We start from the raw sequence: 11,572 nt of genomic DNA, 5'->3' as shown, positions 1-11,572 counted from the left end.
AATTAAATAATTATTTTAGGTACTGTGAGTAAAGTTGTTTTGTCTAAATTAAGATAAGAATCTTACATGTATTTATTTAAATGAAATATTGATGGAAGCCTAAGTTTCAAAATTATTTTAAAAAAAATATATGTTGTTATATTGAATCGGGAGAAAAATATGCCAATGTAAAATTTACAATTAGGCTGAAACTCAAACTTAGATTAGCAGAAATTTTGCCATATATAACCATACATGTTTAAAACTATGCCAATTTAAGGTTGTTTTTTGATTAATTTTAAATAGCTGTTATTATAGTTATCTTAGAAGCAGTAGTACAGTTCACTTAGTTAACATGCAGATAAAGAAATGATTAGAAACAAACAGGCATTTAAAGAAAAAAAAATCCCTGCAAATAAAAAAAGAAACTTTATGCTAAGAGTAGCGCACTTTATCTATTATTTTAAAATTGAGTAAGTACTATTAAATTTTGTAATGTTCAGTGTAAAATGCATACTGCAGTAACATTGTCTCTTCCAAATTATAGCTATCTTTCACACACAGCTCATTTTAAACGCTGGTTCTTCAAATTTAAAACGCTAATTTCTATGTTGTCAACTGCATCTCCGCGCTCAGTGGCATCATTGCTACGTCATCACTCCTCACTGCATGTTTCAGGGGGAAACACTCTATGAGCTAGCCCTTCTCTTTAGTCCTGAGTTGGACGAGCACCACGAAAGCACAAGGGAGCGGATGTTGTCATTCCTTCCTCCCACTCTTAAAGGCTGCTATCACACGTCGGTTTGTTTCGGAAGAACAACTGTTTGGAACAATTTTTCTGCTTTGTCACAACAGCCAATCACAGTAGATCGCTTTGCGGTTAACACAGGGGAAAATGGTTCCCCATTACAAACAAGTTGATAGTATTCGAAGCTGATGGCTGATTGGCTGAAAACGAACAACTTATAATTTTTTTGGAAAGGAAGGAAAAAGTCGCACGTCTTTCAATAGTAAACCAGGCAGAAAAATTGTCCGAAACAGTTGTCGTGTGAAACAAACGCCGTGTGATATGGGCCAAAGAGTGATGGGAAAGGCACGATAATCCAGGTGGTGATGAGTTAACGGTCCGCCAACGTGCACTCATACAGAGTACAAACACTGTTAGGTTTTGCGAAGCCTGGAGGAAAAATCAACCGTTGTCTCACAAGGATTCGAATAACGGACTTCTGTGCATACTAACCTCTTGACCCTCCCGCAGTAGGCACGGGGCTGTGTAATTTTATACAACATGTTGCACTATCCAGATTTAATTGTATTTATTGCAGTAACTCAAAGGAGGTAGATTTATGGATATAAAGTAAAATTTATGGATATAAATTACTCAAGATTAGATTTATGGATATAAAGTAAAATTCAATTCATGCATGAAAGAGGATGTGTGAGCTGAATGTGAGTCTTACCAAATGGGGGAGGGAATAAACATAACTTTTTCTCGCATAATAAGTATATTTTTCTTTTAATTGATTAGTTATAGTATACGAAATATTAAAATATTAATCAAATTATTAATATTATATGAAATTTAAACGGAACTGAAATCGGTGTGTAAATGATTAAACCTATGACACCTGTAATCTGAAGTAAGACTACTTAGAAATAAGCAATAACTGTGCAAACGGAAGCATTTAAAATACTGATAAGCCCATATTATCTTCTCGATCCGTATGTGAAATAATATCCATTTCTCCTTCTTCCTGTAATTTCGACAATTCAGAAATTTTTACTTCCGGAAATTTAACTGCTTGCATTTCATTTTTTTAAACAAAAAAAAAAAAAAAAAAAAAAAAAAAAAAGAGTCGAAATGCCATTATATGCTATATTCTCAAGTTTTGAAAAGCAATTATTTTATGAAAAGCAAATTGAACTTTTGAAAACATGGAGCGAACGAATACTTTCAGGCAGAAAACTGCCGTGCTCGCAAAAAGTGCGCGTTTCTCCTTGTGACGTTAAATGCGCAGAGATCACATGTTTCCTAGCAACCAATCAGTTCAGGGCAAACGTAAAACCTATGCCATGCCCTTATGTACGAGCTCCATTGAAGAAGTCACAGACTTTTTTTTTTTCAAGAGATCATCCGCTAAATTTAACATCCAACGTTAAGTTTCTCATATATTTAAGGCTATCTGCTGAATAGGCGCAAGAGAATCAAACGCATTTTCCGTAAACCTATAAACTCTTCTTGATGTTTACCTGTACTTGGCAAACACTTATGTGAGGACAAAGTAAGGATTCTGCTCGAGTGATCGTACTCAGGTATTTTAGTAACGGTTATTTTTGCTTAATTAGATAATCGCTAAAGGCAATTTACCTTTCGATAGCGTTCGAAGATATATGATATTCATTTGAAAGTTATTTTTACCTTGAAACATAATACAAACAGTTTTTCTTTCTTTACACCTTGCTCACAAATATGTAAGTAATGAACGATTTTCAACATCAGGAAGAAATGCTAAGAATTTTCACAGTTTATGAACTAGAATTATAGCAAAGTACAACGTAATTTTTTTAAGAAACAATAATTCGAGTCAAACTTGTTTTAATTGCATTATGCTTATTTATTTATTTAAAAAATATATTTCGAAACATCTTTAATATTTGCAAAAGAATACGAAACTATGTCATTAAGTGTTAAGCTAATAAGTTTCTGTAATTTCGATATTTTAAAACTTCACTGTCCGTCTGCTTTGAAAATTAAAATTGTCCGTCTGCATTTACAAATTAAAATGATGTCCCTTTCCCAGTTTCGAGCAATTTCAAAAACACTAAGAGCCCATCTCGGCGGTAAAAAAAGGATGCAGATATGCTGGAATATATATACTGCAGCTAGTTAGTTCGTTTTTAATGACTATTTTTTTTCAAACTGGAATACGATGTTAAATTTGTGATCACAGTTACTCAATAATACTTCTACAATATTATGTCGTCTTAAGAACATTTTTAGAAAAAATTTAAAATTGCTGTTAGAGAAATATTGAGCCTCTAAATTTCTCTATTTCAAAATTTTTAACATACTGATCAACATTAAAATTTCCTGCTTGAAATTGTTTCTTTTTTATTTTCCTTAATTGATTGGTTTATTATATTTGTTTGCAGTCATATCTTAACTCATAAAAAATTCCTTTTGTTCTTTTTATACGAGATGCGAAGTCGTTTTTAAGAACTTTAAATCCTTGTCCTCAATAATTTATGTTAATTTTTTTCATTGTATATGATAAAAATAAAACTCAAATAAATTATAAGATGGGAAATACCATGATATTTCCATAATATTTGCGAAACTAAACCAAGACTCAGTCATTGCGCAAGTAAATTAATTATTACTGTATTTGTTGTATCTCATCTCAATCATTACAACCAGTCTTAACTGTTACAAAAGTAAATTAATTAATACTGTATCTTTCTGCGTCTGTTTATTTTTAATTCAGAATTATGACATTAAAATTAATAACTTTATTCCTTTATCAGTACTTATTTATTGCTTCATTTCTTTTTATTTCATCTACTCAAAATCTGATAATTTTTCATTTCGTGTCCTCAATTAAATTCGAAATTAAAACTGTTAATTAATAATAACTCAAAGTTAAAATAAGACGCCGAATAACAAGTATTGGAGGTGTTGAGGCAACAAAATGCAGCGTAATGTTCATAAATTTGCAGCTAATATTCATAAATCTCACTTATTGTCTTAGCACTTTCTATAATAATAACTCTGTTGGAAGTCTCTGATTCAATACATTCATATAGTCTTAGTTAAGTTACAGCACATGTTAATAATTATATTTAAAGAAAGTAATTAAACGTTTGTAATCAACTGACTTCAAGCTTGTCATCATACTGCTAGTTGTAACCCCGCTGAAAATTTTTAGCTTCAGACATTTGCCTGATCTCAGTTGGAATTCAGCACAATGTTAATAATATTTTGACTTTTATAAAAGTATTTATTTTTCTGTTACTTCTGCTATAATGGGTATTAAAAATTTCTGAAAAGCTGGAATTCCTACCTCGAAAGGCTCAACTTTTGCTGGAAAAAAATGTTAAGACTTTTTAAAAAACTTTATAAACTTGCCTTTTCAAAGTTCCAAAATAAAGAGTGTTCCTTAAAAATGCAACTTTTGAGTGCACAATAACATAAAAAATGATTGATGAAATTAAGTAATTAAGTAACTAGAACAGAAATGGCGGGCATTTAAAAAGTTGCATTTATTAAGGGGACATCCTTTAAATCAATTCGTTATCCTTTCAATTACTTGAATAGGTTCAAGGGGAAAACTGAACTTTCAACATTATTTCGAGTTTTGAATTTTTACTCCGTTATTATTTCCCTTTTAAACAAAATTATTCAGTTTTAGATTTACTCATTCAACATGTTTTTGAAAGGAAAAAAGTGCAGTGACATAATCTGAATTCCCTTAACCTCTTCCTTTCCATAGGCAAGTAGTTCGAACATGATGTTCACATTGTTTAAAAAATTACATCTCTCTAGTCCTATTTCTCTATGTGTTGCTATTCCTGAAATTGAGTTAGCTGTCCATATTGTCCTATTTTTTGCTATTTAAATTGAGATATTATTAATTAGATAGGTTTAGAAATAAGAATGGTCCTGCCTACAAACTGAAACAGTTAAAAAAAGGAAAGAAAAATGTTATGAATATGATGATTAGGAAGAGTTGAATAAGTTGCAGTTTTGTTAATTTTTTTCAAGCATTTAATGCTTGATCTAATTATATACGTATATTTTCTCTGCTAAAAATTAAAAAAAAAATGTTAAAATTATGTCCTGTTCTTAAAATTATGTCAACGTAGACATTAAAATAAAAAGCGGAAATATTAATACTTTGAAGAATCATTACTAACAAAAGCTGCTTTTGCTGAGGTTCAAAGCATGCCGAAGTCATTTTTAAACGCTATTCTGGCTGCTAAGAAAAATCTTAAAATTTAATTCAAGAGAGAAAGAAGAGAATCTAACTTCGAAAACTTGGAATCATTAGTTAAATTCGGTGATTTAAACAAAACACACGCAACCCCCCCCCCAAAAAAAGAAAGAAAAAATCATCAGTTTTCCATGGTTTTTGGAAATTTTCTAAACGAGTCATGCAGTGCTTGTAAAAAAAGTCGAACTGACAATTATTTTAAAATAAAATAAAATTATATGTAAGTTAATAAAAGCTTTCTTTTCTGTGCATTAGATTTTTATTTGAATGAGAAACCTTGAAGATTAATTTAAGTGTATCCCTTTAGAAGCCAGTTCGCTTAATACATCCTTCTATAATCAGCCTCTAGAGCGACTGATTAAAAATTGACGTATAGATGCATGCATCGTGGAATGCGTAAAAAATTTATATTTATGCACGTATCGTGTTACAAAATATCGAACTAAACACTTTCTCATTCACGTCGGATTTTCGGAAATAGGATAAAAAGCTTACCTATGCCCACTTTAATAATGTAGTAATTTCCACCAGGAATTTCACTGTAAAAGGGCAACATTCAATAGTCAAGAATGCCATCTTCCTCGATTTAACCTCCATTTTCAACAAAATACTAAAGGCTATTCTTTGTGATATAATGATGAATATATTCTTTGGTTCCGTTCCAGGTTTAGTCCAATTGTTTTATGATTGATTTGCTGAGTAGAGCTACTACTGTTAAGAGCTTACAGTCGTGAAGAAAATTCCTTGACTTTCCAGAGTATGAGGACAGAAAGCCCAAGTCTCTTGCTAAACATTTATTTTGGTTAATCATTAGATTCATAAAAGCAAAATACGACTAGCGTTAAGAATTTCTTCTTTGGTTAACTTTTACATTAGTGCATGAATGTAAAAGTTAAGCAAAGAAAAGAAAGTTTCAACATTGTCGGAAAGAAACATCTTTGCTTTTTAATCGAGATTTTGTTTTTAGTTTCTTGCTCCTTAGTTTTTGCCCTTTATGAAACTATAATCAGTTCTGTCGTTTCGCTGTACAGTATTCAAGATATAAGAACCACGGCTAACTGGAGAGTGTGAGTCTTATTTTTGAGCGAAAATTAGGCATAGAATTATTATACTCATTAGAAATGTTACAGCATCTATTAAGAGAAATTTTGAAAAAGAGAAAGGGAGAGAAGATTATAAGGTGGCATGTGTAAACATTTATCGATACAGAAGACGGGAAAAATTATAAAATAACTACAACATATTTTTTACGAACGTACAGGGCTTCAAGAACGTTTAATTCAATCGTAGAAAACGTTTTTGAATAATTTCTTCAAAAGAAAACTGGAGAACAAATTGGATACTAATAATAATTAGCTATAAAAAATTTTAAGTTTCCTTTTTTTGACATACATATGATGTTATGTAACAAACATTAAAGCTTAGTTTGTAGAAAAGAACACGCATAGAATTGCTATGAATTTCGTAAGAAATATTATCCAGTTTTCATTGATCAAGGTTGCTGATAAGTTATATCATAAAGTTATATTTTATCCTTTTATTTTGAATTTTCTCAATAGACGACGCATTAAGTTAACTGATCAAAATGCTAAAAGCTACAGTACATGCACAGAATACTTTGCTGCTGGCCGTACCGCACTTGTATCGAAACGCACTGAATATTTTCATTTGAAATTAAAGCCAAATAAATGCTCATTCTGCACTTTTTTAGGGGGGGGGGGACATGTAATCAATTTGTCCATGCTACAGCAGGGCGCAGGGTTTTGATATGATGAGTCATTTAAATTTTTGCACTCAACTTGGGGACTAAAAGTTGCGATGCTTCATAAAAAAAAAAAAAAAAAAAAAAAAAAAAACAGTAACATAATAGTAAACAACAGAAGTTGATATTAAAATTGGACATTACAAATTTGCACATCAAATTAATATATTATTTTTTTCAAATATCTATAATGAAAGCAAATGCTAATTTAATGTGAGCTCTTAAAAATGTGCTCTGATTCTGATACACAAGTGACTCTGATACACAGAGTTGCGTACACAAGTGCAAGAAGAGCAATGTTTGGCAGTGATTTAGTGACGTGTAGAATTCTAGTAAGATGTTCTTATGTTAGGCGGAAACTTTCACATTTTTTCTGCCATGTTCATCCTTGAAATCAGCAACAGTTTACAGCAATATGTTCTACCAAATAATAAAATGGATCAAAGGTCCATGTTTGGATGGGATAAGAATGGAATTTCCAAAGGGTGATTTTTCTCCTTAAATAAAATGTTAATAAACTGTGCTTTACAAAAGCGTTTTTGATGCGCTATTTTGGACTTTAATTATTGTCATTTGCAATACACTAGAAACATGAGAGACATTAGATCTAAATGGATGCGACAGTCTGTTAATAGAAGAAGGCAGAGTGACAAAACTTTAAGTGAATTGTTAAAAAATGCACAAGAGTTGTTTACTTTTGCACTGGATAAACGCAGCGTAGACAAACGACAACACTTAATGACAGGCATCGGAAAACTCTGAGCTCTTTACCACGAAACGCTTAAGGAACTGTTTAGAGAGAGTTTAAAGTTTAAAATAAATAAATAACTGTATCATGTGCCAACTTATTAAGCAATAATAAAAGTCCTTTCAATTAGCATTTGGTTCATTTAGCCCCTTTTAAATACAATAGTATTTGTTTCTTACATACTTACCTAATTTGAACTACATTTAACTCATTTATTCTCATAGAAAGGTAATTTTGTTGAACACGATTTTTTCCTGCGCAAAATGCAATAATGACATAACCTTGCTTTCGGAAGGTTTTACTGTATTTGTCAGTATGTCTATTACTTGATCGTTAATTCTGCATTTCTGTTTTTGCAGTACCCACCGCTAATTAAACTCACTGGTTAATAAACTCAGCCGCTTACTGTTTTCAAATTTCTAGTTAATCAAAACGAATATATATTGATCAATAGAAAAACCGCTGTTTATTAAGTTCATCTCCGTCGCTTGTAAAATTCAAACTGGCAAAAGACTGATTTTTCAGATCTAGAATAAACTATTTATAGTTCATTCATTTAACTTTTAGTTGTTAGCTCACACAAAGCCGTCGGGGGGGGGCGTAATGGCACATTGCACATTGAGCTGATCAATGTTGAACGAATTTTGCTTACTACGCATGAGCAGAATAGAATTTGGCGCAATTTTAAAAGAAGATAAACACGGTATACGATTGATATTGTATTATCTAGGCGTAAACAGTTCGGGGTTTTAAAACTTGTAAGAATCTAAGTTGCTTCATTACTTAGAGCATAAATATCGATTGTAAACTACGCTGAGAAGTATTACAAAACAGGAAATGTTACAAGATATATTAGATGAATGCTTATTGATTATACTTCTGAGGAATGAAAGCAATTAAGTATTTACCATACGTTCCATTCGTATATACTTTCACAAATTAAAGAATAAATCCAATTTAAATTACTCAATTAAAGTCAAATAACTGAAATTAAATGTAGTGTTTGTGAACAAAATAAACCGAAATGAAACGCAAGCACATGCAATAGGTACACAACAAAATTTCGTAGTATTGCAAAAATTGTCGCCAGTATTTCCTCCCACCCGAACGGTACACCATTGAGCATGCGCAGTAAGCGAAATTCGTTAACATTGATCAACTCAATGTGCGGTTTGCCCTTATGCGTCCGGGTGTCCGGCCCTGCATTAACCTGCCACCTGTGTAATGCTTCAATAAAAAGTGTTTAACAGAAGTTTCGGTCAATGTAGTTAGAACCCTGGGGGGTGATGGGCACCCTTCTCTAGTTCTTATCAGACACTGTTTGTAAATTTCCGTCCAGACCAGAGCTGAGAACGAGAGGCTACCTTCATCTTATAATTAACAAAAGCAGTCCTCTGGAGGCACTGGAAACGAGTACATTAAATGTAAATGAGTGAATGTTTCTGAAGATTAAGGAAAAGATGGCGCTTAAATGAGCACTGGTTCCCTTTCCCAAATAACCCCCTCCCTCCCGATACGGGATGGGAGTGCATACGCACGCTAAGTTTGCAGGCTGTTTTAAAAAAACATAATGAAATGCTTCCTACGATTATCATACATTATAAGTCCTTGATTTGAAAAGGGGAATTGTCTTTGTAGGCTGAAGGAAAAAAAAAAAAAAAAAAAAAAAAAAAAAAAAAAAGAAAGCATTGATTATGTCTAATAATAACAATGAAGTGATAGGTTGACTTTATAGAGTCACAGGAAGCGTGAAATTTAAGTAAAAAGCCCTCGCCGGGACTCGAATCTTGGACCTCTCAAATACGCTTTAATATGCTTCCAATTACACCAAGAAGGCATGCGGAAAGAAGGGAGAGAATACCTTGTAATTTGACAGAAAAAGTGTAATATTCCTGCTGTCTAGAAACGAGAATTTTGGATTAAAATAATAACCGGAAGAAACATTTTTTATTTTATGAGTGTGTAACATGTAACGTGCTGAAAATACCTAAGCGAAATGATTCAAACCTGAAAGAAAAGGATAAATTGCTGAAAGGTTATGATACTTTTCGTAAATTCAACCAAAGAGAAGCGGCATTTAAATGGGAAATTCCCAAATAGCATTGTGCAGTTTACTTAATTAAAGAAATATATGTAATAAAAAGTGCAAGTGTCTCAAGGTGTGTTTCTACAATGGTTTCAAGCGATGAGACACAAAAAGTTTCCAATTTCTAGAACTCTTTTTGACAGCAAAAGCTGTAGCATTCTGTAAAATGCTAAGAGAAAATTTTGTGCCAACTGATGGAGGGCTCACAAGAGGAAAAGAGAAAAATAACATTGTTTATCAAGGGGTAAGAGGACAGAGGCAGATCATTATTCAGCTGAGAACTGGATAAAAGACATTTTACCCGGCTTATGAAAGAATACAAGCAACAGGAAGTTTATAACACAGATTGAAAGTGGTTGCTCTTACAGAGCATTACCAGAGGCCACATTAATGTTTAAAAGTGAAACAGCTACTGGTTTTAAGAAATTAAAAGAGAGTTCATGTGTTACTAATGTTCAGTATGGATGCAACAATTAAGATGACCCCATTGGTTATTGGGAAAAGTGGAATGTTTAAAAAGAAGCCAAGAATTTAACTTACCATAATAAGATTAACTCATAGATGACAAGCAGTATTTTTACTGATTTCCTTTTGAAAATTGGAAGAGAAGTGAAAAACAAATCTAAGTCGATATTTTTGCTAGAGGTTATGCATATTACAGTCAACACATGGGAAGCAGTTTCCCAAAACATAGTTAGAAACTGCTTCAGAAAATGTGGTTTTTAATTTAGAAGTCACACAGGAATTGCAAGCTATTTTTTATATTTCAGACATCAGTGAGGGAAATTATGAAGATTCGTTTTTAGAATACATTGCACTTGATGATAGTATTGAGACAGCATGTGAAAACACTGTTACGATATTACAGAGAGTGTTAAAATAGTTGCAGAAACTGAAACTGACAGTGAGAATGATACGGAAGAAAGTGATTAAATGCCAGCTTCAGCTGAATCTACACTCATGTCCATAAATTAAGGATAATTCGGAGTCACGCGGAAATCGAACTCTAAAATAAATATATCACCTGTAAAATCACTACACACATCTTCAAGAATCAAATGCAAATTTCAGGAAGTAACCAGATGACACCGATGGTACGTCACAATGACGAGAGTGTAAGAGAGTGATATATAAGGAATACATGCAAAGAAGTAAAATTGTTCGTAGGCGCTTTATAAGCATTTCAGTGCAATAACCGAATAGTTCTGACACAAAGGACGCATTTGGATGATTTTTTACGTGGTAGAATTATCGGCCGTCTGCAATGTGGGCGTACCCAACTCGAAGTATCAGACGAACTAGGAATTGCCCAGAGTGCCATCTCCAGGCTTTGGCAACGATTCCAAGGTGATAGTAATGTGAGGAGACGTCACAGCACAGGTCGCCCCAGAGTTACAACGCCGAATGAGGACCGGTATTTGGCAGTAACTGCCAAAAGAAACAGGCGGAGCACAGCCTCAGACCTGTCTCGTCAGCTCTCTTCAGCCACTGGTACGTCAATTTCAAGGCAGACCGTGTACAGACGCTTAGGGCAGATTGGTCTATATGCTCCTAGTCCTATCAGATGCTCCTAGACCTCCAGATGCGTTCCACTTACTGCAACTCACTGTCGCCTGCGGTTAGCCTGGAGTAGAGAGCATGCAGTGTGGACACCGCAACAGTGGGCTTGTGTGATGTTTTCCGACGAGTCCAGGTTTAGCTTGCAGTCTGATTCTCGCCGAACTTTCATATGGAGAGCTCCAGGTACCCGTTACTACCAAGAAAACATCATTGAACGACACCGTTACGGTGGTGCAGGAGTGCTCGTTTGGGGTGGAATTATTCTGGGTTCCAGAACTGACCTGCATGTTCAAATTGGAACCATGACAAGCCAAATCTATCGGGACGTCATTCTGGAACAACATGTACGTTTGTTTCGGGGCGCCATAGGCGCACAATTTGTGTTTATGGATGACAACGCCCGTCCTCACCGTGCAAACATCGTAAGCGAATGCCTTCAATCGGAG

General features: G+C 33.5%; 1 protein-coding gene across 2 annotated transcripts in view; it reads left to right on the top strand.

Moving 5' to 3' along the window:
- The first annotated feature begins 1,832 nt into the window (after positions 1–1,832).
- Positions 1,833–11,572, top strand: part of LOC118181767 (uncharacterized) — a 43,224-nt gene continuing 33,484 nt past the window's right edge. Inside the window, exon 1 of one of the 2 annotated variants that reach the window (XM_035350958.2) lies at positions 1,833–2,261. The gene's annotated coding sequence lies outside the window, so the exon portion shown is untranslated. Of the gene's footprint in view, positions 2,293–11,572 lie in introns of both variants that reach the window. The other variant, XM_035350957.2, reaches the window with a different exon arrangement.

The sequence above is a fragment of the Stegodyphus dumicola genome, chromosome X1, assembly GCF_044657685.1.
Source record: "Stegodyphus dumicola isolate Sdum_Otavi_A_Nest chromosome X1, ASM4465768v1".
Classification (NCBI taxonomy): Eukaryota; Metazoa; Arthropoda; class Arachnida; order Araneae; family Eresidae; genus Stegodyphus; species Stegodyphus dumicola.
Note: the sequence above shows the minus strand (reverse complement) of the source record. Positions and strands in the feature narration are given on the sequence as shown.